Genomic DNA, 26,629 nt, shown 5'->3' on the forward strand with positions numbered 1-26,629 from the left:
GCAGGACAAAAATTTTATTTAAACGAGGAGGTGATTGTAGCAACTAATAGCTATTTTGGAGACTTGGACAATTCCTATTATTCGGAAGAGATCAACAAATTAGAACAGTGTTTGAAGAAGTGTATAAGTATAAATGGAGACTATGTCGAAAAATAAAAAAAAAGGTTTACCCCAAACGCGTAAGTAGCTTTTATTTTTGCACGGACTTTTCAAACGCCCCTCGTACATACTGTATGTACATGGTGCATTTACATTAATGTGACCGCCGCCTATGTTCGACGTCAACGTTCAATAGCCACTCACAGACGGCAGCTGGCAGAACTAGGTACAGGGTGATACAGGAAAACGGGAACATTTCCACAATCCAACAAAACTAGAAGTGATGAAGTAAAGAAATTGCATTCATAGTAATTGAAACCTCACAACTTTGCCATTTACGAAACATTGATGGCATTTATCATTTTTTTAAAAAAATTGCGTCCTTTAGATGGCGTCCTCCTGGACGAATACGTTCGTGAAATCTGCTGTTCAGATTCCTCGTTGATCGCTGCAACATCTCAGCTGGGACATTGTGAGTTGATCCCGAATTCTCTGTTTTAACTCATCCAGGTTCCTTGGTCGAGTCGTGTAGACTTTGCTCTTGAGGTAGCCCCACAAGAAAAAAGCACAAACCTATAAATCTGGCGATCTAGGGCCAGGAAATGTTATCGAACCGTGAGCTCACACGGTTGCCAAACAATTCTCGCACATATGCCACTGACTGCCGTACAGTGTGTGATGTCGCTCCATAATGTTGAAACTAGGCTTCTGGAACGTTTGTAAAGTTGGTCAGTGCAGGTGTAACGAAAGTTCGTAACATCTCTACGTAACGATCGGCATTGACAGTTATTGTGTTTCCCTGTTCATTTGCGAAAAAATACGGTCCGATAATACTATGTGATGTCACTTTATTGGCGGGTAAAGGCTGCTCATGAACGTCACTATGATTTGTGTTTGCCCAATAACGGTGTTCTGTTTATTCACATAAGCTGTGAGATGAAAATGAGCCTCATCTGACATCCACAACTTGTTTAGAAATTCATCGTCATTGTTTATTTTTGATATCAATTGTTGATAGAATCCTAATCGTACCCGGCAATCGTTGTCCTTTAATTGTTGCACCATCTGTAGTAGTACGAATGAAATTTTAAATCAAGATGAATTCTGCGAACACTCCCTCGGGACATTCCAACCGCTGCTGCTTGCTTACGAACTGAGCGACGTGGGCTCCATAAGACAGACTCGTGTACATTATCAATGTTCGCTGGAGAACGCGCAATTCTTGATCCTCCAGTTGGTTTCTTCTTGAGGGCAGATCCAGACTCTTCATAGTTATTAATCCAACATTTTATCGCGTGTTTCGACGGAACGGCATCATGACGTCCTAAATTATAAAAACGTCGAAACTTCCTCTGCGTCGATACCAAACCATCGTTGTTTTTATAAAACATTTTTATGGCTAACGCACGCTGTTGTCCGTTACACTCATCCATGATTATTGAAATGGCGGATTGTTTACTCGGAAACTGTCACGAACCCCCAGTGCTACCACCTGCCCATGCTTGTCACTACTCATTTCAAACATTCCTATTATTCTGTGTCACCCTGTATATAAAGTGTTTCGAGGAGGGGGTATAGCGGGGGGGATAGGGGGTGGGGGCGCGGAAAACAGTGCTGTCGTTGTCGTAATGCAGAAATGGAGCGATTTATCTGACGTCCAAAGGGGCGTGATCGTTGGCTTTCGGGCCACGGGTGGAAGCGCGCACACGACCGCACGCCAGGCTGCTGCAGCACTCGACGCTGCTCAAACCAGTGGTTTTCTGAATACATCAGAATAAGGATTCGGGATAAAGTCAGTCAGTTCCTTTAGCGTTAATCACGGTTGCCGTTTTCTGTGTACGTAAATCTCCATTCCCTCGAGCAGGTTCAAATATTGCTCAGAAAAATACGTTGACGCCATAGAGAAAGACGAGTAATATGCAACATCTACAGGAAGAAACTGGCGGCAATAGCAGTGGTAGACCAAGAGCGAAGTGCTCGGATAAAAGAGGGCGTAAGAGAAGAGTGCTGTCTTTTTCCCATTACTGCTAAATCTGTACATCGAAGAAGCAAGGAAATAACAAAAGGGTTCAGAAGCAGGATTAAAATTCATGGCAAAGAAAACGATAATATCCACTGATGACAGTCCTCTGCGAAAGTATGGGATAATTACAGACCTGTTAAACGGGATGAACTGTCTACTAAACACAGAATATAGTCTGAGAATAGGCCAAGGAAATTATATGTAGAGGGTGTTACAAAAAGGTACGGCCAAACTTTCAGGAAACATTCCTCACACACAAAGAAAGAAAATATGTTATGTGGACATGTGTCCAGAAACGCTTACTTTACATGTTAGAGCTCATTTTATTACTTCTCTTCAAATCACATTAATCATGGAATGGAAACACACAGCAACAGAACGTACCAGCGTGACTTCAAACACTTTGTTACCGGCAATGTTCAAAATGTCCTCCGTTAGCGAGGATACATGCATCCACCCTCCGTCACATGGAATCCCTGATGCGCCGATGCAGCCCTGGAGAATGGCGTATTGTATCACAGCCGCCCACAATACGAGCACGAAGAGTCTCTACATTTGGTACCGGGGTTGCGTAGACAAGAGCTTTCAAATGCCCCCATATATGAAAGTCAAGAGGGTTGAGGTCAGGAGAGCGTGGAGGCCATGGAATAGGTCCGCCTCTACCAATCCATCGGTCACCGAATCTGTTGCTGAGAAGCGTACGAACACTTCGACTGAAATGTGCAGGAGCTCCATCGTGCTTGAACCACATGTTGTGTCGTACTTGTAAAGGCACATGTTCTAACAGCACAGGTAGAGAATCCCGTATGAAATAATGATAACGTGCTCCATTGAGCGTAGGTGGAAGAAGATGGGGCCCAATCAAGACATCACCAACAATGCCTGCCCAAACGTTCACAGAAAATCTGTGTTGATGACGTGATTGCACAATTGCGTGCGGATTCTCGTCAGGCCACACAAGTTTTTGTGAAAATTTACAATTTGACCATGTTGGAATGAAGCCTCATCCGTAAAGAGAACATTTGCACTGAAATGAGAATTGACACATTGTTGGATGAACCATTCGCAGGAGTGTACCCGTGGAGGCCAATCAGCTGCTGATAGTGCCTGCACACGCTGTACATGGTACGGAAACAACTGGTTCTCCCGTTGCACTCTCCATACAGTGACGTGGTCAACGTTACCTGGTACAGCAGCAACTTCTCTGACGCTGACATTAGGGTTATCGTCAACTGCACGAAGAATTGCCTCGTCCATTGCAGGTGTCCTCGTCGTTCTAGGTCTTCCCCAGTCGCGAGTCATAGCCTGGAATGTTCCGTGCTCCCTAAGACGCCGATCAATTGCTTCGAACGTCTTCCTGTGGGGACACCTTAGTTCTGGAAATCTGTCTCGATACGAACGTACAGCGCCACGGCTATTGCCCCGTGCTAATCCATGCATCAAATGGGCATCTATCAACTCCGCATTTGTAAACATTGCACTGACTGCAAAACCACGTTCGTGATGAACACTAACCTGTTCATCCTACGTACTGATGTGCTTGATGCTAGTACTGTAGAGCAATGAGTCGCGTGTCAACACAAGCACCGAAGCCAACATTACCTTCCTTCAATTGGGCCAACTGGCGGTGAATCGAGTAAGTACAGTACATAGTGACGAAACTAAAATGAGCTCTAACATGGAAATTAAGCGTTTCCGGACACATGTCCACATAACATATTTTCCTTATTTGTGTGTGAGGAATGTTTCCTGAAAGTTTGGCCGTACCTTTTTGTAACACCCTGTATATTTGACTGGTGTCTGACACCACTCAAATATATATTTTTGAAAGAGCGTGAGGGCTCCTTGACGTTTGCTTCAATGCGGACGCACTAATATCGTCCAAACTTCTAGGGGGGATCAATAATCTGCGAGTAGTGGGTTAAAGGACGAGGGACGCTGCAATGCAGCGTGCGATGAGTCGGAAATTTAAGACTCAGTTAGGGACCGTGTCCGGATGGCCGAAGCGCCGGCAAGGTAGTTCAGCGCGTTCGGTAAGGAGGCTGGCCGCCCTCTGAAATAAAAAAAAATAAAAATAAAAAAAACTGAGTCACATTTTCATCGATAGACGCTGGGTAAATAGGGGTTTCGAGGCCTGGTCACGTATAAATTTTCAACTTTCGCCATTGCGTTACCACCACGCCCCGTGCAGCTGGGAGTCACAAATTCCCATCGCTCTCTTCCCTTTCTTTCCCCAGTTTCCATTTCATATCTAACTGAACCGATTGTTAAGAAACAGCAGAATAGAGTGACGAGCTTAGCATCAAATTTGAGACCCATTTAGTAGACGAAAACAACGGAATAATAGATATGGAGATGGTCAAACCCAACGTCGGCGCTATTTTCTGTGTCTCAGCTCCTACTGTTATTCAGCCAGTATCATTAGATTTCATTCGATTACATTTCACAACCTTTGTTGATATTCACTTTATTACTTCTTTTCAAGACGTTATCCATTCCGTTCAGATGACCTTCCAAGTACTTTGGCATCTTGGCCAGAATTACAATATAATCGGCAAAACTCAACGTTTGTTACTTCTTCGCCGGCCAATGTGACCTAGCGGTTCTAGGCGCTTCAGTCTGGAACCGCGCGACCGCTACGCTCGCAGGTTCGAATCCTGCCTCGGGCGTGGATGTGTGTGATGTCATTAGATTAGTTAGGTTTAAGTAGTTCTACGTTCTAGGGGACTGATGACCTCAGATCGTATTCGCCCAGCGGATTGACGACGAGAGGTCGGTGTGCAGGCCAGCCTGGATGTGGGTTTTTAGGCGGTTTCCTATGTCCTACAAGATGAATGTCGGACTGGTTCCCATGTTTCGCCTCAGATAAATACTACGCACACATTTAGAACATTTTATCACACATGCACACAGAATTTACTCTATACGCAGACACACTGGGTACACTGCCTCTGTCTTGGCGTGATAGTGGCGGGGCGTGGGGTTGGCGGGCAGGGGGGATGGAGGGGGGGATGTGATGAACAGAATAATGATGGCCTTCGCTGTCTGCTCTCCTTGAACAGTAGTAATTTTAACCACCGACGTGATACAGACACGTTTTTTAAAAAAAAAAAAAAACCTTTATTCTGCAAATACATGATACACAATAACCCACCACCTAATACATTAGTGGGTCCTAATTTATACTCATATTACAGTTACTGCAGCTTATCTAAGCTCTAGGAATGTAGTGTTGTTCCTTTTTACACTATGGGCATTACTTGCTATGTCTTTGGCTTACCGGTGTTTTTCTTATCTACTGCTTATTGCTAATCTACTCTACCTGCGGCGTTAAGGTGTGCCAGCGTTTATAAACCTGCATTGTTGACCCTGCCCACCGAGCTAATCCTAGTGGGCATGCCTCTGGCACCGGACTGGCCCAGAATAGTGAATCGCTTCAGTACTATGCTAATGGAATTATAGAGACACGTTGTACATCTAGATCTACATGCATACTCTGCAAATCACATTAAGTGCCTTCACAACAATTCTTTATTATTCCACTCTCCCAACAGCGCGCGGAAGCAAACGAACACCTGTATCTTGCTGTGGGACCTCTGATTTCCCTTATTTTATTATTATGGTCGTTTTACCCTATGTAGGTCGGCGTCAACACAATATTCTCGCATTCGGAGGAGAAGGATGTTGGTTGAAATTTCGTGAGAAGATTCCGCCGCAACGAAAAACGCTTTTGTTTTAATGGTGCCCATTCAAAATCCTGCATTCGTGGCAATCTCTCCCCTATTTCGCATTAATACAAAACGTAGTGCTCTTTGTAGAACTTTCTCGATGTACTCAGTTAATACTATCTGGTAAGAATCCCAGACTGCACAGCAATACTCCAAAAGAGGACGGACAAGCGTAGTGTAGGCAGTCTCCTTAACAGATACGTTACATTTTGGAAGTGTTCTGCCAATAAAATGCAGTCTTTGGTTTGCCTTCCCCACAACATTTTCTACGTGTTTTTCCTAATTTAATTTGTTCATAACTATAATTTTCCATGTGTTCCTTCCAATTTAAGTTGTTCGTAATTGTGATTCCTAGGTATTTAGTTGAATTTACGGCCTTTAGATTAGACTGCTTTATAGTGTAACCCAGGTTTAACGGATTCCTTGTAGCACTCATGTAGATGACTTCACACTTTTTATTACTTAGGGTCAATTACTAATTTTTGCACCATTCAGATATCGTTTCTAAATCGTTTTGCAATTTTTTTGATCTTCTCATGAGTATACTAGGCGATAAACGACAGCACCATCTGCAAGCAACCTAAGACGGACGCTCAGATTGTCTCCTAAATAGTTTATACAGATATGGAAATATTTTGGTATGCTCTTATGGGACCAATCTGCTGAGGTCAACGGTCCCTATAATCTAACTTAAACTAACTTACGCTAAGGAGGACACACACACCCATGCCCGAGGGAGGACTCGAACCTCCGACGGGGCAAGCCGTATGGATAAGGAACGGAGGAGGGCTTATGAAACTACCTTGGGAAACGCTGAAATCACTTCTGTTTTACTCGATGACTTTCCATCAGTTACTATGAACTGTGACCTCTCTGACAGGAAATCACGAACTTAGTACCATAACTGAGACGATATTCCATATGCACGCAATTTCACTACAAGCCGCTTGTGTGCAACAGTGTCAAAAGCCTTTTGGAAATCTAGAAACACGGAATCAATTTGAAATCCTTTGTCAACAGCACTCAACACTTCGTATGTATAAAGAGCTAATTGTGTCTCATAAGAGCGATGTTTTCTAAATCCGTGTTGACTGTGTGTAAATAGACCGTTTTTTTTCGAGGTAATTCATAATGTTCGAACACAATATATGTTCCAAAATCCTGCTGCATATCGACGCTAATGATATGAGCCTGTAATTTAGTGGATTACTCCTACTACATTTCTTGAGTATTGTTGTGATGTGTGCAGCTTTCCAGTCTTTGGGTACAGATCTTTCGTCGAGCGAGCGGTTGTACGCTACGGTCGCAGGTTCGAATCCTGCCTCGGGCATGGATGTGTGTGATGTCCTTAGGTTAGTTGTTGTTGTTGTTGTTGTGGTCTTCAGTCCTGAGACTGGTTTGATGCAGCTCTCCATGCTACCCTATCCTGTGCAAGCCTCTTCATCTCCCAGTACCTACTGCAACCTACATCCTTCTGAATCTGCTTAGTGTATTCATCTCTTGGTCTCCCTCTACGATTTTTACCCTCCACGCTGCCCTCCAATACTAAATTGGTGATCCCTTGATGCCTCAGAACATGTCCTACCAACCGATCCCTTCTTCTGGTCAAGTTGTGCCACAAACTTCTCTTCTCCCCAATCCTATTCAATAGGTTAGTTAGGTTTAAGTAATTCTAAGTTCTAGGGGACTGATGACCTCAGATGTTAAGTCCCGTAGTGCTCAGAGCCATTTGAACCATTTTTGAGCGGTTATATGTGACTGCTAAGTATGGAGCTAATGCATCAGCATACTCTGAAAGGAACCTGATTGGTATACATTCTGGACTAGAAGACTTGATTATATCTAGTGATTTAAGTTGCTTCACTAGTCGGAGGATATCTACTTCTAAGTTACTCATGTTGGCAGTTGTTCTTGATTCGAATTCTGGAATATTTATTTCGTAGTAAAGGCTGTGTTTAGTAACTCTGTTTTCGCAGCACTTCCGTCGATAGTATTTTTATTGCTATCGCGCAGAGAAGGCATTGACTGTATCTTAACAACAAGCTCTATTAAAAGCATGACAGTTATTTTCATAGAACGTAAGTCATAACACAAAAAACCACCAAATAACCCACTGCAGCTTCACAAAGATTATAATTCAATATGACGTATGCTCAATTCGGTCCGTCACGGAAAACGTATTCTTGTATCGCGATGGTTCACTTTTCGCGGCATGTTTGCAAAATTTGACGTACCTGATTCTGAAGTTCACAAAATGATTCGAAACGTTGTTGACGTCGTGAAGCTCGTCGTGTTTAACGTTCACGTTCGCATTCGTGTCCCGTATGAGCCGTATGAGAATGGCCTTAGCGGCATCGGGTTTCCAGGCAGGTCGCTTTCCATTGGCTCAGCGGAAGTGCAACGAAGTAGAAGCGTCACTTGTCGTGCGTCACAGCTGAATTCGTGACGGCATGTGCAGCCCTTCTGGGTCACGAGAACATCCTTCCGTTGCTGCGTTTTGCCTTCATAGTTATGTATTTGCTTTAGGATTTCCTGTTTGTCTATCTCTTCTAGTAAATGTCTTGATTAATTAAGAACGAGAACATTTATAGGTAAGCACATTAAACCAAAAATTATACCACTACCAGGAGACAGGTGATAATAATCTGATAATAATCTGTGTTCGGTGAAGTGGGGAGTCCAAGTGTTTCTTCAGGTATGCCATATCCAGAGGAAGCTATTCATTTGTGATTAGGTGACGAAGATACTAAATTTCTGGGGAGTTGGTAGCTACGTTCCACCCGCTGTTCCCAATAGTCCCAGACGTTTTCTAAGGAGTTAACATCGGATGATTTAGAAGGCCATTCGATATGCCATAGGGTGCTCCAGTGTTCGCCAAAGCAGGAACGTGTGTGTCCAGCACTGTGGACACCACTGTTGTCCTCTTGGAAGACTGGAATGTCCACAGCATGCTCATCATGAAGACGTAGAAGAAAGGACAGTTCCTGGTCACCCATATTGTCGTTCAAGGCGATTTCAGTGATTAGGCCCAAGTCATGGTACATCACAGATTCACCTCCCGCTTGTATTACGTAGCAGAAAATATAGGATTAGATGGTTCACTTGAAGAAGCGATAGACTATATTACAAATGTCATTCCACAAAACTTTAAGCAAATAGAAGTAGCACCAACATCCTTTACTGAAATTAATGCAATTCTAAAAAGCAAAAGCTCGGGGAGGGGAGGGGGGGGTGTAGGGGGGTTGATGGAAGTTCAAACAGAATTCTGAAAAGTTGTTACAATTTAATAAGTAATGTCCACATTGATACCTGAAATGCATCACTGACACAGGAAATTTTCCCAGACAGGTTAAAATATGCAATTATTACACAACTTGATACGAAAGGTGACAATAAAGACTTAAGCATTTATCGTCCAATTCGCTTACTGACATATTTTTCTAAAATATTCAGAAGTCGCATACTTATGTGGAAACATATCACAGGGTTGATTCCAGCAGAGTTGCTCGACTGAGAACGCTATTTATACATTCACTCATCAAATGAAACAAGTCTTAAATAATATTATGGCGCCATATGGTATTTTTTGTGACCTTACCAAGTCGTTAGATTGCACGCATCATGTTACTCTCTTAGAAAAACTCAAGTTTTATGGAACTGATGACTTTATGCACAGCTGTTTTGATTCATGTTTATCACAGAGAATGCAAAAGTTGTGCTGAATAATTTATACGCCGTTGCAAAAATCGAAAATTTTAGTGATTCAATAAAATTACAAAGGGAGTCCCACAGGGCTCAACTTTCGGTCCACCGCTGTTCCTTATATATGTGAAAGACCTTCCACGTAACATTCAACATGCAAAACTGGTATTGTTTGCAGACGATGCTAATGTTATAACTAATCCCATTAGAGAGAAAGCAACAAAAGAGTTGGTAAATTATGTTTTACAAAGAATTATTAAGTGGTTCTCTGAAAATGGACTGCCACAAATTATGGGAAAAAAACACACTACATTCATTTCTGTACAACAAATAGTCATACCAGAAATTGCTGACCGAACAAGGTGGCGCAGTGGCTAGCACACTGGACTCCGTTCGGGAGGACGACGGTTCAATCCCGCGTCCTGCTATTCCTAAATCGCTCCAGACAAATGCCGGGATGGTTCCTTTGAAAGGGCACATCCGACTTCCTTCCCTGTCCTTCCCTAATTCGTTGAGACTGGTGACCTCGCTGTCTGGCCTCCTCCCCGAAACAACCCAACCCAGATATTGCTGTAGCACGTGAGCAACAGTCAGTAAACGATGTAGATTGCTTCAAATTTACTTGTGTGTATATATTCTCTTCAAGAAGCTAGACATTTCAACTGGGCCGTCACAATATATATTTTCGCTTAGGAAATTCGTCATAAATAATCCACCACAATTTGGGAAGAACAGTGATGTCCATACCTCCAAGACTGGATGGAAAAATGACCTTTATCGTCTACTGTTAAAGCTGTGAATGGCCAAGAAAGGAATTAAACAAGCAGCAACAAAACGTTTTGATCATTTATCCAATAACATAAAATTTCTAACATAGCGAAGCAAGTTCTAAATCTGATTTTAAATCGTTTCTCTGAAGAATGTCTGCTTAAAAAGTGTTAACCAATTTAAAAAAAATTAAGTGTAGTTGCATAAGCAGGACGAAGTATAACTTGTTTATTAATGGTATCACTAATCATGCAAACACATTCTGTAGACTGAATCGTTCCACATCGTTTCGACAAAAAAATCTTTCAATTGATCTACAGAACATATAACTAACTACATCCTCCACACACTGCAAGTTAAATGCATCTTTGGACGAATGATGAACTCGACGCCTTCCATCATTTGGAAAGAGACAAAATTGCGACTCGCCGGACCACGCTATACACATCCAGTCAGCTACTCACCAACGTATGTATTGTTTGGCTCACTGAACTTTACTTGGTACTTTCTTTCCTTTTCTTGTTGTTCTTTTTGTACTTTACCCGGAATGTCCATTGGTTGCAGACACCTTGATAAAGTTCGCTCGGGAACTGATCGAGATGGAACTGTGTTATCTGACATCACGCCCAGTGGATACTGACTGACATTCGAGCGTTCACCCGTGAACTATTTCGTTATTAATTATGCTATGAGAAGTTGAAGAAGCACTTTTTCCGTTGGGTTTGAAACTGATTGCCCATGACAATCTGTGATACTAGTCATTGGTCCCCGTCGAGTGGGGTCTTTTTTAGGACTACTGTTCTTACGCCATGTGACGTGGCTCCAAGTGGTGCATCGTTCATTGAAGACTCATTGTACAATCTGCGTTGATATACCAGCAACTACGGACACCTCGTTCACGGAACGGTGATGGGCACAATAGCTCCTTCCTGTTATTCTGTCAGGTCTCCCAGTCGACACGTCTTACTATGATGACACCATACAACCGACTAGCACATCACTTCACCGGCAAGAGTTACGTCAGCGAGAGAGAGGCTTACATGACCGAACGGTACGAGGTCTACAGTATACATACTGTTACAAAACGACCACTGCTATCTTTCAAGAGGTTGACTAATAGTTTGTCGGGTGAGCTCATTTGAATGCCATTTAGTTGGTGACTTTGTACCTCCTGTTCCCTTACATTCGTACAACAGGTGTCTTAGTCGTCCAGCGGATGAGACCTTTCTTCCAAAGAAGGGAATGAAGAAAGATCAGGCTCTAAAGGCCCATCTATGACGAGACAAAAAATAAAAAAAAGGGTTCAGATGGCTCTGAGCACTATGGGACTTAACATCTGAGGTCATCAGTCCCCTAGAACTTAGAACTACTTAAACCTAACTAACCTAAGGACATGACACACATCCATGCCCGAGGCAGGATTCTAACCTGCGACCGTAGCGGTCGCGCGGTTCCAGACCGTAGCGCGTAGAACCGCTCGGCCACTCCGGCCGGCTATGACGAGATCATTAGCTTGAATTGGACAGGGGAGGAAATTAATCATCTCCTTTTCAAAGGAACATTCTATATTCTTCGCGATTGAGGGAAACTACAGAAACCACGAATTTGGCTGGCCGCAAGAAGGGGGACGGGGATCAGAAAATTAGCCCCTGCCGGACTCGATTAAGTTTGTGTAACCGCTACTGCTCATTGTTTGGCACGTTCATTCGAATTTGTCGTTCTACTAATGATGAAGTCGGTAAACATGAAACATTAATTATCTTGGGGGAGAAACGTAAAAGGAAATAGGCTGCAGGACTTTAGACCCGTTGCTTCCGAATGTTCTTTATCCTTTTAGCCATCTTGCCCCGTCCGTTTGAAGGAGTGCACTGCTATTTGCCTTTTCTTCCGAACATTTTTTTCTTGTTTGGCAAATATTTGCCGGCCGAAGTGGCCGTGCGGTTAAAGGCGCTGCAGTCTGGAACCGCGAGACCGCTACGGTCGCAGGTTCGAATCCTGCCTTGGGCATGGATGTGTTGTGATGTCCTTAGGTTAGTTAAGTTTAACTAGTTCTAAGTTCTAGGGGACTAGTGACCTCAGCTGTTGAGTCCCATAGTGCTCAGAGCCATTTGAACCATTTGGCAAATATTTCACCAGTGTGAAAAATAAAGTAAATTAACAGGTTAACTATTATTTCTTGTCTAGATGTGTAGCCTACTTTAAAAAACATGACATTTGTTTAATTTTTTCGTTCATGAAAAACTTACAAAATACTTAAATGGGTAAAATTCTTCTAACATTTTCTTCAACGGATTGTTGATGTGCAGCAATGAGGAATGGCAATAGGAGCTGTCTTTGGGCGGCGTTGAAGATCCACTTTTTCTACACATTGGATAGAAACATCAAATGAAAGGATTACACATTTTGCATTATTTCCTCATAATTCACAAATTCCCATTGCACTGAGCTCATTATTATTTAGTTCTGGGAAGAGAGACAAAATTCTCGTCTTTTGCGCGTTAAATGACAAAGCCAAGTTCCTTGATCTCAGTCCAAATGTGTCTGTACACTTGAATTATGTAGGCCGTGTTGCGTGCGTAGGAAAAGGGTGTGCCAAAGGCTACTTCTGTGGAAGAATTATGTCCGAAGTGGATCACTTACAAGGTTCATGTGCGTTCCATTATTCATTACTCTCAGAGGGAGTGGAATCTTTGCCAATTTGAGGCTGGGAGGTGAGGCAGGGAATTTTAACTGCTTCTGCACGTGGCTACTGCTTATAATAGATAGAAAAAAATCACACATATGCTCACTTATGCTGAAGGAACCTTGTGATGGTTGGTTTGAGGAAGGTTTTCATCGGAAACTCGTCTTTTTAACCACATTGTTTCTCCAAGAAAAATATCTCGATTTTTATGGAGTTGATACAAATTTTATTCGTCTTACAACCCGTTAACAAACGCGAGGGAAAAGAAGTACCCTATTTTCTGCTAAGCTTTTTAGCCACGAACCTCCGCTTTTTAACCACATTGTTTCTCCAAGAAAAATATCTCGATTTTTATGGAGTTGATACAAATTTTATTCGTCTTACAACCCGTTAACAAACGCGAGGGAAAAGAAGTACCCTATTTTCTGCTAAGCTTTTTAGCCACGAACCTCCGCTAGACGAAATATTCTACGAAATACGACTCTAAAATGTTTCCTTCTTAACGCATGCTCCAATATCAATTTAATATTCATGTATGTCGTTGCGTTCCTCCCTGTCAGTAAGAACTTCCGCTGTCTTTTTCTGTTGCCTAATCACTCTCGTACCTCTTTATTACCTTTCCACTTAATTTGTAACATTCTTAAGGTAATAACATTGTCAAAGAGCAAACTCGTGGACAATTTTATGTTGTACATCATACTGGATGTTAAGCTAGTTGTCTCTGAAAATAACTGTTTTGACTGCCTGGACTTCAAGAAGTTTTCTCATCATTTATAAATACGGGAGTCGTTCTGAAGGAAAGAATGATTGCGTCTAGAGCCTAAGCATCTCTTTCGTACCTGCCGATAATTGTACGGTATAGTGGGCTCTTCGCACCATGGAGCCATCCCTATGCTGTTATTAAGCCGTGATAATAAACGTGGCGATTGCGAATTCTTATATTTGCCGCTTTGTTGACGAAAAGCTCCTGTGAGCTCATTAGCTTCGACGTTAAAGTTTATATCGGTCAAGGCTCACGCGATTTTTTATTTAATGACTACAGCAAATAAACACAGCAAAAACAAAGATTATGGTCATCAGTACAAGACGCAGACTGTCCAGTATTAAAATAGGACAATCTACCATTAGCCAAGTAAGTGTATTTAAATATCTTCGAAGCACAATAACTGAAGACTTGAGATGTCACCAGGAGGTGAAAACTCGCATTGCCATAGCGAAGGATGCATTCAACAGAAAGAGGAGACTCTTATGTGGCAAATTAGATAAGGGACTAAGGAAAAGGCTTGGAAAATGTTTTGTCTGGAGTGTGGCACTATATGGGCCAGAAACATGGACGCTGAGACGAGAGGACGAAAAAAGGTTAGAAGCATTTGAGATGTGGATCTGGAGGAGAATGGAGAGAATAAGATGTATGGAAAGAGTGAGTAATACAAGAGCATTGGAAAGGGTTGGTGAGAGAAGATGTCTGCTGAAGGTTGTAAGAGAAAGCAAAAAGAACTGGTTGGGACAATCATTGAGAAGGGAGTGCTTGCTAGCAGATGCTTTGGAAGGATTGGTTTGTGGAAGAAGACTGAGAGGAAGAAGAAGATACGAGATGATAGACGACATAAAGGGAAGAGGAAATTATGCAAACCTGAAGAGGATGGCAGAAGACCGGAGAGCCTGGAGAACTACCATGTGAATACCTGCCTTTTGGCAGAACACTGATGATGATGTTGATGATGACTACAATGGTTAAGACTTCTCAGTTGCTATCAACAGCCGTACAAAATTTGAAACAGGGTCCAAAAACACACATGTCAACATTGCATTACAAAAGTAAGTAAACACAAAACTGCATTACATAAATTAAAAGTTATACCAAAATGTTTCTTGGCCGATGGTTGGATCAAAGTACGGTAGGAGTAATCCTCGAGGTTCCTACCAGATTGGGGCTAGCCAGTGGAAGGCCGTAAAAATGAAAAGTGCGAGGCCTTCCATACGATTACTAAAAAAAGTACGTTGAATATCACAAATTTGAAGATTTGGGGTTTATTTTTCGCCCGTGCTATTAGACATTGGAACTGTCGAGAAATAGTACGAAAGAGGTTCTATAAATGTTCTGCTAATACTTAAATGTGGATGCAGAGCAGTTATGTAGACGTAGATGAAGACGGTTAGATGCGCCTGTGGAACCTAATACGATTTCCCTAGTAGGGTAATCTCAAAGATTACTACCCACTGGCTGCAGATCGCCATACACGGAGCGACGCTACTTAATTATTTAATAATTTCAACACTTTGTAAAATAATTCTTGATAGCTTTTTACTAGTGTAAAGTGCTCTTGTGTGTTATTTTGCAACTTAATTTAAATCGTATACAAATCAGATTGTGTTTTGGTCCACAGGACTTTCACTGGCTAGGTCCACTCAGTAGGAACCTTAGGGGATGTTCATTCTTAACATACTATGGAACCATTTGCCAAGAAAAACTGTGATATCAATTTTATATTTACATAGTTTAGTTAGATTTAGTGTAGTTAAGACATCTGTTTAGTTTGTTAGTGTAATGTCGGCAGGTGTGTTTCCTTCCTGTTTCTTATTTTATAGGGCTATTGCTAATGACTGGAAATTCGAAACCGGTATAACCAACAAATAAAAAAAAAAAAATTCATTCTCATTGTGGTTTTGTTCTCGTGGAGACGTGTCCGGAAAATATTTATACCTCGCGGTAATGTACCTTTTGCAATACTGGACGACAAATGTTAACCTGAAGGGGAAAAAAATGGTTCAAATGGCTCTGAGCACTATGGGACATAAGTTCTGAAGTTATCAGTCCCCTGGAACTTAGAACTACTTAAACCTAACTAACCTAAGGACATCACACACATCCATGCCCGAGGCAGGATTCGAACCTGCGACCGTAGCGGTCGCGCCGTTCCAGACTGTAGCGCCTAGAACCGCTCGGCCACCCCGGCCGGCCTAAAGGGGAAGTAACATGGAATACGCCAGAGGAAACTGTAATAGGACAGCTAACGTTCAGAGAGAGGGTCAAGAGCACTGTAAGACTGATCACAGATGATGCTGATGTTTGTAGTAAAGTATCGTCGTTATATGTCTAAGTAAATACTCGATGTAGTGTGTGGTAACTTACTTTAAATGTCGGCGAATGCAAGAGGAACCGACGGCCTTGCCGCAATGGTAAAACCGGTTCCCGTCAGATCACCGAAGTTAAGCGCTGTCGGGCTAGGCTAGCACTTGGATGGGTGACCATCCGGTCTGCCGAGCGCTGTTGGCAAGCGGGGTGCACTCAGCCCTTGTGAGGCAAACTGAGGAGCTACTTGATTGAGAAGTAGCGGCTCCGGTCTCGGAAACTGACTTACGGCCGGGATAGCAGTATGCTGACCACATGTCCGTCCATATCCGCATCCAGTGACGCCTGTGGGTTGAGGATGACACGGCGGCCGGTCGCTACCTTTGGGCCTTCATGGCCTGTTCGGGAGGACTTTAGTTTTTTTGTTTTAATGCAAGAGGGCCCTCATTACAAAGAGAAAGGATTAATTGATTAATGTTTGCAGCCTCCCACAACTTTCTGATATATATAGGTATACTGCATCATTAGGGAAGGCGAATGAAAAACCTCGTGTATTTGTTGTATGCGATTTGGAAAAGTGCACTGCAATTGTCAAGAAATCCGCATAAGAAACGCAACGTGACCAATGCTAGAGTACTGTTCCAACATTTGGCGTCCTTAACATAGACGTGACAGCGGATACAGAATGAATTTAGAGGCACGGTGCCAGGATGGTTACACCGCAGTACAGTCAGTCACATGATATCATACGAACCATGGATGAAGGGTATCGGAAGGATGCCATATTCCTTGACTTCCGGAAAGCGTTTGACTCGGTACCCCACTGCAGACTCCTAACTAAGTTACGAGCATATGGGATTGGTTCCCAAGTATGTGAGTGCCTCGAAGACTTGTTAAGTAATAGAACCCAGTACGTTGTCCTCAATGGTAAGTGTTCGTCGGAGGTGAGGGTATCATCTGGAGTGCGCCAGGGAAGTGTCGTAGATCCGCTGTTGTTTTCTATCTACAGAAATGATGTTTTGGATAGGGTGGATAGCAATGTGCGGCTGTTTGCTGATGATGCTGTGGTGTACAGGAAGGTGTCATCGTTGAGTGACTGTAGGAGGATACAAGATGACTTGCACAGGATTTGTGATTGGTGTAAAGAATGGCGGATAGTGGTCTTCGGTTCATTGGTAGAATTTTGGGAAGATGTGGTTCATCTGTAAAGGAGACCGCTTATAAAACACTAATACGACCTATTCTTGAGTACTGCTCGAGCGTTTGGGATCCCTATCAGGTCGGATTGAGGGAGGACATAGAAGCAATTCAGAGGCGGGCTACTAGATTTGTTACTGGTAGGTTTGATCATCACGCGAGTGTTACGTAAATGCTTCAGGAACTCGGGTGGGAGTCTGTGGAGGAAATGAGGCGTTCTTTTCGTGAATCGCTACTGAGGAAATTTAGAGAACCAGCATTTGAGGCTGACTGCAGTACAATTTTACTGCCGCCAACTTACATTTCGCGAAAAGACCACAAAGATAAGAGAGATTAGGGCTCGTACAGAGGCATATAGGCAGTCATTTTTCCCTCGTTCTGTTTGGGAGTGGAACAGGGAGAGAAGATGCTAGTTGTGGTACGAGGTACCCTCCGCCACGCACCGTATGGTGGATTGCGGAGTATGTATGTAGATGTAGATGAAGAATATTTTCAGAAATTCGCGTCCTTCCATTGTGTATTGCAACGTTGCTCGTGGAAGAAATACTGACGTTTCCCAGAGAGAAGTCACTCCTATCAGAGCTTGTTTCCTTAAATTCTGGGATATCCGGTGTGTACCAATCCGGAGAGATTCTCGAGGAATGTTGCTCATTCTCGCCACGCTGTCACACATTTTCATTACCGCACTGAGAGACGTCGCCAGCGACTTTTGACCCAACCGTCTGGACCCGAGCAGTGCTACTGGGCAGTGTTCGCTCGTCGGCCACCCGCGGCTGCAGTGCGGCCACCGCGGCGGCCTCGGCAGCCCTTTAGGTGGGCGGCAATTGTTTCATTATGCCATCAGCGCTCACGCGATTGCAGACACCGCAGCCGGCCGCTGCGCCAACGCACCGTCCGCTGGAGTCTGCTGCTGCTGCGCAGAAAAGTCGCTCCTGTTCTGACAACCACGTGGAGCTTAAATATTTTTAAAAATCACTTCTCACGTAAAAGATTTAGTTTAGTATTTTAGTTAATGTACGGCAAAACTACAGAAAAATGAGACACACTTAAGACTGAATAATAAGATATAAAAGACGTGATTAATATCACAGTGCCATCTAGTGCTGTAAGTTCATGGAAGCTACGAAAGGGCCTTTGCAACGCCCTTTATAAAGTAGTTTATCATCAGCCCTGTGTCTGGTTTTATGCGACCCGCCACGACTTCCTCTTCTGATCTCAAAGTATCACTTACAACCAAATTTCTCAATTATTTATTGGCTATACTCCACTTTCTGACTTCCTCTACAATTTTTACCCTCTAAATCTCCCTTTAGTACAATGGAATTTATTCGCCTTAGTGTACTCTGCAGCCGAGTACTGTGCACCAGCGTGGTTAATCAGCAAGCATGTAAACAAGGTGGACACCCAGCTCAACGCTGCTATGAGAACCATAACTGGATGCATAAAGACTACCCCACTATTTTGGCTTCCAACACTTAGTCGTACAGCTCCACCCTCCCTACGAAGACAGGTAGCTCTGATGAAGGAATACACAAAAATAATGAATAACCCCCTACTTCCCATCCATGAAGATGTCCCAAATTTGGAAAGAACACGACTCCGCTCCAGAAATCCCCCTTCAAGACTGGCCCAACAACTGACAACTTCAGGATGAACACTAAATGGCACGAGAGCTGGAGTGATAGTGGCTCCCCTGTCAACCGTGAACTTATCTGTCCATCAGAGAAACCTAAGGGCTTTGAACTTCCACGACAGCTATGGAAAAGCCTAAACAGAATCCGAACAGTACATGACCTATGTGCACACAATCTACACAAGTGGGGAAGGCTTCCCGGCCCTAGCTGTGACTGTGGGCCACCTAATCAAACAATACAGCACATCGCCCAGGACTGTGAATTAAGAGCCTACCAGGGTAGTCGGGCTGACTTCTTCAACGCCACACCGCCCTGCCTCGAATGGATCGCCAATTTGGACGTCAGATTTTGAAGACGTGTGTAGCGCAAAATAAATGCTGTGACGTTACTTTTTATTGTGTTTATGTACTATATTTTATCTGAATATGTATCCTTCACTTATGTATTCTATAGTGTATTTTATCATATAATTTCATAATGTAATAAGTGTAAACCATGTGTGTAGCGCCATACGCTAAATAAATATTAATAAATATTCCCTGATGCCTCAACAAATTTTGTGTCATCCTGTCCCTTGTTCTTGTCAGTGTTTTCCACAGATTTCTTCCCTGGTAGATTTTGCAGAAAACATCCTCGTTTCTTACCAGTCCGCCTAATTTTCTACATCCTTCTGTAGCACTACATCTCCGACGATTCTACTGTCTTCCGATCCCCCCCCCCCCCCCCCCCGTCCATGATGCACGTCACTACAAGGCTGTTTTTCAAACGTACATTAGTCCTCGTATATACATTACCCGTCTTTCCCTGTAGCTTACTTTTCTGGGATTTTCGAATATCTTGCACAATTTTACAATGTGCAACGCTTTCTCTAGGTCGACAAATTCCAGGGAAACCTATTGATTATTCTTAAGTCTTGCTTCCATTATAAAGTACAACTTTATAACTGCCTCTCTGGTGCCTTTATCTTTCCTAGAATCAATGTGATTGCCATCTGACAGACATATCCTATCATTCCGTTAAATCTTCGTACTAGGTATTTACTAATACAGTGTTCAGCTGTCTGTTCCGTGAGATAACTAAAGAAAGATGAATGTAATGAAATTTATCAAAATTGGGAATCACGAAGTAAACAAAGTGAAGGAATTCTGCTATCTAGAAAACAAAATCGCACATAACGCACGAAGCTAAGAGAACATAAAAAACAGACTATCTCAGAGAAAGGGGGAATTCCTCGCCACTGGGTGTTGTGTGATGTCCTTAGGTTGGTTAGGTTTAAGTAGTTCTAAGTTCTAGGGGACTGATGACCATAGCTGTTAAGTCCCATAGTGCTCAGAGCCATTTGAACCATTTTTGATTCCTCGCCAAAAGTTGTCTACTAATATCAAACATCGGCCTTAATTCGAGGAAGAAACGTCTGAGCGTGTGCGTTTGGAGCACATCAAAGTACGGTAGTGAATCATTCATTAACTGCCGGCCTGTGTGGCCAAGCGGTTCTAGGCGCTACAGTTTGGAACCACGCGACCGCTACGGTCGCAGGTTCGAATCCTGCCTCGGGCATGGATGTGTGTGATGTCCTTCCGTTAGTTAGGTTTAAGTAGTTTTAAGTTCTAGGGGACTGATGACCTCAGATGTTAAGTCCCATAGTGCTCAGAGCCATTTTTGGACCACTCATTAACTTTGGGAAAACCGGAATGCTACTGAAGGATGTTAAAAATAAGGTGGACTGATAAACAGTGTGGCGATTCCGCTTAAAAACGGGCAGAAGGGGAACATAGAGAAAACATGTGAAGAACTGAAACTTCCTAGTAGATGAAATTTAAGCGCCTGACTGGGAATCGAACCTGGGTCTTTCGCCTTTAGTAGGGAAGTGCTCTACCGACTGAGCTAACTACGTACGCCTCAATTCTCGTCCTCATAGTTGTACTTCCGCCACTACCTCAGCTCGCTCCTTTTTTAGTTCTTCTGCACAACTTGCGCGACTAACACTCCTCGATGAAAAGATGTTGCGGACGCATGGGGTATTCGCAATTCCATTTAAAAACGCGGAATATTTGCAACACTTTAAATCTCTTACTGTTACACTAGATGCGGAATCAATTGCAGAATTTAGTTCTCAAATGCTAAATACAGGGCGTCTGCCGATCAGAAACGTCAACTGTCACGCCGTTCTTAACGGAACAAAATCGACAGTGTAAGAGGACAGTTACTGTTTACAGAATGAGATTTTCACTCTGCAGCGGAGTGTACGCTGATATGAAACTTCCTGGCAGATTAAAACTGTGTGCCCGACCGAGACTCGATGCTCCACCATCTGAGCTACCCAAGCACGCCTCACGACCCGTCCCCTTACAGCTTCAATTCTGCCAGTACTTCGATTCCTACCTTCCAAACTTCACAGAAGCTCTTCTGTGAAGCACGAGCCCGCGAAAGGCAGAGGTCCCGAGTTCGAGTCTCTGTCCGGAACACAGTTTTAATTTGCCAGGAAGTTTCAGTTACTTTTTACACTGTACATAAATGACCTAGTAGAAAGCCTCGAAAGCGCTTTAACACTGTTCGCAGAAGATGCGGTTAAGAAAGTGGTAACGCCAAAAGACAATACTAATTTGCAGAATGACCCGCAGAGGAGTGATGAATGTTGCAGACTCTGGAATTTGACCCTGAACATAAATCAACGTAACATAATGCGTATACATAGGGAAAAACTATACTTTTGATGACAAATTACTGGAAACAGTATACAGGGTGATTCAAAAAGAACACCACAACTTTAAAAATGTGTATTTAATGAAAGAAACATAATATAACCTTCTGTTATATATCATTACAAAGAGTATTTAAAATGGTTTTTTTTTCACTCAAAAACAAGTTCAGAGATGTTCAATATGGCCCCCTCCAGACACACGAGTAATATCAACCCGATACTCCAACTCGTTCCACACTCTCTGTAGCATATCAGGCGTAACAGTTTGGATAGCTGCTGTTATTTCTCGTTTCAAATCATCAATGGTGGCTGGGAGAGGTGGCCGAAACACCATATCCTTAACATACCCCCATAAGAAAAAATCGCAGGGGGTAAGATCAGGGCTTCTTGGAGGCCAGTGATGAAGTGCTCTGTCACGGGCTGCCTGGCGGCCGATCCATCGCCTCGGGTAGTTGACGTTCAGGTAGTTACGGACAGATAAGTGCCAATGTGGTGGCGTTCCATCCTGCTGAAATATGAATTGTGATTCTTGTTCGAGCTGAGGGAACAGCCAATTCTCTAACATCTCCAGATACTGTAGTCCAGTTACAGTAGCACCTTCGAAGAAAAAGGGACCAAAAACTTTATTGGCTGAAATGGCGAACAAATGTACAACTAAATGAAACTTTATAGCTCCCTTAATTCGCCGACAGATAGTGCTTAGCTCTGCCTTTTGTCGTTGCAGAGTTTTAAATTCCTAAAGTTGTGGTATTCTTTTTGAATCACCCTGTATAGTATAAAACGTCTAGGAGCAACCATCGAGAGCAACGGGGCATGTACACTAAATTCCCACGGATTTCCTTGAACGACACAATAGGGCCATTACTTATTATAGGGGCATTGCTGGAGGTGTTGTTTATCCATAATAACACATTAAAGGTAATGCCTTGTATTCATAATCACTCATTAAAGGTAATGTCTTGTTGATGCTGTCATTCATCTATGTCTCCCTCTCTGTTTCTTCATCTCAACCATTCCTTTGTAACTATTACCCATAATTCTTCTATTCACACTTAGGACTACGGTTGTTCAGGGCCTCTTGATTTCTTCCCAATATTTTCTCTGCGAGGATTTTCTTTATGAAGTCGTTGCGCTACTTAGACGTAGAGTTACTTTAGTTTTCTGAGTGGCGTTAAACTCCTGCTCCTATCGATTTCTTCCCCATCACTCCCCCCCCCCCCTCCCCCCCTCCTCTCCGCCTTCTGACTCGCAGTTTGCAAAAGTTTTTTGTGAGAATCCTCTTGGTCGAGTGGAAAATGCATGAACCCCTCACGTGGCAGTCCCTGTCCGACTTCGAAAATAAAAAAATAACACAAAATCCTATGAATTTGTATAAGCAGTTTTAAGCGAACTGTAGGTCTGTACGTCTACGAGCAAAATCGTTCTGTTGCAAGTGAGCACGTCAAAGTTGTGCTAATCTATACAGTAGTTGAGAGGCTCAGGAGATATCTCTGCTCGGCACTTGGAGCCTTAATGTGAAAACGGCTGCCTGTGGAAGGAGAAAGCTCGAAGGTGGCTTCACTGAACCCAGAACAAGCGCACGTGCAGAACACGTGCGAAGGGCTGCTGATGTGTCTACCGCTACGGGAACAGAGGATTCGTGGTCTGCCGCCCCACATATTCACTCATCTGCTCATCTGGCAGGCACTGTGAGCAACAGGGACGTGAACTTCACACTGGACTTTCGATTCCTCGGCAGGAGTGGTTATACAACGATCTTTGAGAACTCGCTGGTAGGTTGCGGCTGGTGAACATAAACAATGGCTGGCTGTGACTGTGTGGGAAAAAGACACTGAAGGCTGTCATTATTCTTTTTACAAAGATAGGCCACAGAAGGTTGCGAAACTGACATTCTACAGCTGCTGTAAGATATACATTTTTTCTTCATCACGAATGTTTTCCTTGGATGCTACGATGCTGTGTCGGTATCAAACTATGAAGAAACTGTATGACCAGCCATTGATCTAAGAAAGTGGAATCACAATAAGTTGTCACATTATTTACCGAACACAGTTTTTGTGCGGGCACCTATCAAGACGTAAATGATATTGAGAAGAGTTCAGAAATTCAATCCTACACATGTTCCGTCGTCTTAACGGAATCCACTCCAAATAAACTGACGAAATAAATTAACCATGCATAGGAAATAAGGTTTTCTCGACACTATAAAAACTTCTCGAGTTCTAACTGCCTTAGTTTGCAGGTTGTCAGCGACGTTTCAAGAAAAATGCCTGCCATTTCCCAAGAACTCGCGAAAAAATTTCCTGCACAGTTCACTGACCTAACACTAGAAAAATAAAGGTCAAAAAGTGTACATGACAAAAGCATGTCGCTCTAAACACCGCGGGAAATAGAATCATCGAATGATGATTTTATTTCATTATTGCATTATTGCAGTCCTGCATTGACGGCCTATAACTGCAGAAAAAATCAATTTTGTATCACTATAAAACAGCTATCAGTACTTTTTAGAAATGATGCTGTTGCGTTCCACGTCACGAAGACACGTCACGAAGTCCTAGTGTTCGCATGGTGTTTATGGTTGTACCTTACATAAACACGAAGCCAATTTTTTTTTTTGTAGCCTTATGTACACACATCAAAAAAAGTTTTGCATCGCCTTGGTTCCCAGAACTCCTGAAGATAGACGTTGACTGTGGATATTGTACCACAGACACGGCTCCTTTGACTGTTAAGAGATGTCACTAAACCCTTCCAAAGACGTAAACAACCTTGTATGGTTCAAATGGCTCTGAGCGCTATGGGACTTAACTGCTGTGGTCATCAGTCCCCTAGAACTTACAACTACTTAAACCTAACTAATCTAAGGACATCACACACATCCATGCCCGAGGCAGGATTCGAACCTGCGACTGTAGCGATCGCGCGGTTCCAGATGTAGCGCCTAGAGCCGCTCGGCCACAACCATGTATGAGCAGCGCCTATTAGACGGAGGGAGTACGACAGCAGATCACTTACAGTCATTCCACCAGGAAGGAGGTACACGGCTCATGTTGTCTGTAGTTAAACCACGCCTAGAAGGTCAATACCGCGGTTCGATCGCGTCCGCACTGTTACTTTGTGCCAGGAAGGGCTCTCAACAAGGGAAGTGTCCAGGCGTCTCCGAGTCAACCAAAACGATGTTTTTCGGACATGGAGGAGATACAGAGAGACAGGAACTGTCGATGAGATGCCTCGCTCAGCCCGCCCAATGGCTACTACTGTAGTGGATGACAGCTACCTAGGTATTATGGCCCTGAGGAACCCTGACAACAAAGCCACAATGTTGAATAATGCTTTTTGTGCAGCCACAGGATGTCGTGTTACGACTCAAATTGTGCGCAGTAGGCTGCATGATGTGCAACTTCACTCTCGTCGTCCATGACGAAGTCCATCTTTGCAACCACGACACCTTGTAGCGTGGTACAGATAGGCCCAACAACATGCTGAATGGACCGCTTAGGATTGGCATCACGTACTCTTCACCGATGAGTGTCGTATATGCCTTCAACCAGACAATCGTGGGTGACGTGTTCGAGGCAACCCGGGCAGGCTGAACGCCTTAGACACACTGTCCAGAGAGTGCAGCAAGGTGGAGGTTCCCTGCTGTTTTTTGGGTGGCATTATGTTGGGCCGACATAAGCCGCTGGTGGTCATGGAAGACGTCGTAACGGCTGTACGATACGTGAATGCCATCCTCCGACCGATAGTGCAACCATATCGGCAGCATATCGGCGAGGCATTGGTCTTCATGGACGACAATTCGCGCCCCCATCGTGCACATCTTGTGAATGACTTCCTTCAGGATAACGACATCGCTCGACTAGGGAGGCCAGCATGTTTTCCAGACATGAACCCTATCGAACATGCCTGCGTTGTTTATGGACGACGTGACCCACCAATCACTCTGAGGGATCTACGCCGCATTGCCGTTGAGGAGTGGAACAATCTGGACCAACAGTGCCTTGATGAACTTGTGGATAGTATGCCACGGCGAATACAGGCATGCATCAATGCAAGAGGACGTGCTACTGGGTATTAGATGTACCGGTGTGTACAGCAATCTGGACCGCTACCTCTGAAGGTCTCGCTGTATGGTGGTACAAAATGCAATGTGTGGTTTTGATGAGCTATAAAAAGGGAGGAAATGATATTTCTGTTGATCTCTATCCCAATTTTCTGTACAAGTTCCGGAACTCTCGGAACCGAGGTGATGCAAAACTTTTTTTGATGTATGTATGTCAGCTTTCAATCTCTGAACTACCTTTTATAGTGTATGTAGAAATATAAGATACAACGCGTATAACGTATCTTCCAGAGTACATATTTTGTGTACGCTGTCCTATGCGACAAGCAAGTACAGTTGCTATATGTACGCAAATCAGTAGTAACAATATAGTCCGAATATCTTCCCTACAGAACTGAAGTTTGATTGTGGAACCAGTCTTGAGATAAACCAGTGTGCTACATCCTTCTAAGCTGGTCGTAGGTTGTGTTCCAAAAATGAACAGCATAGAGACAGAAGTGATGACACTTTCTGCAGGATCTGACCATCATTTTGCACGAAAATGCTCAAGCACGTACAGTGCAAGCTGTTAATGATTTGTTTGATTGATGGGGCTGCTAAGTGATATACCGCCTACTGCACTCCCATGACTTAAGTCCGCGTGTGTTCAACTCGATTTCTAAACTGAAGGAAACACTTCATGGCATTCGCTTCAGAACTGCTACAAATTCGTCGGGCAATAGACCGCGCCGCTCGAACTGTCATCACATCTGGCACTGCTAAGAGTATCCTGCGACTTCCACATCGCTGGCAACGGGTTATACACAATGCTGGTGACTACCTTGGAGGTAAGTAAAACTTTGACACACGTATCTATTTTGTACGAGCTGTAAATAAATAGTTTCCACTATTAAAGTTCCAACCTTCGTACTTGGTCCGTGAAGATGCACTACTTGGAGATGAACCGCAGGCAGGG

At 43.4% G+C, this 26,629-nt stretch overlaps 1 protein-coding gene and 1 pseudogene across 2 annotated transcripts in view; one reads left to right on the forward strand and one right to left on the reverse strand.

Annotated features, from left to right (window-relative positions):
* The window catches only part of LOC124775910 (ankyrin repeat and fibronectin type-III domain-containing protein 1), a 703,384-nt gene that overhangs the window by 544,425 nt on the left and 132,330 nt on the right, over positions 1–26,629 (reverse strand). The window lies entirely within an intron of this gene.
* LOC124778312 lies at positions 16,163–16,280 on the forward strand (annotated as a pseudogene).

The sequence above is a fragment of the Schistocerca piceifrons genome, chromosome 2 (assembly GCF_021461385.2).
Source record: "Schistocerca piceifrons isolate TAMUIC-IGC-003096 chromosome 2, iqSchPice1.1, whole genome shotgun sequence".
NCBI classification, from domain to species: Eukaryota; Metazoa; Arthropoda; class Insecta; order Orthoptera; family Acrididae; genus Schistocerca; species Schistocerca piceifrons.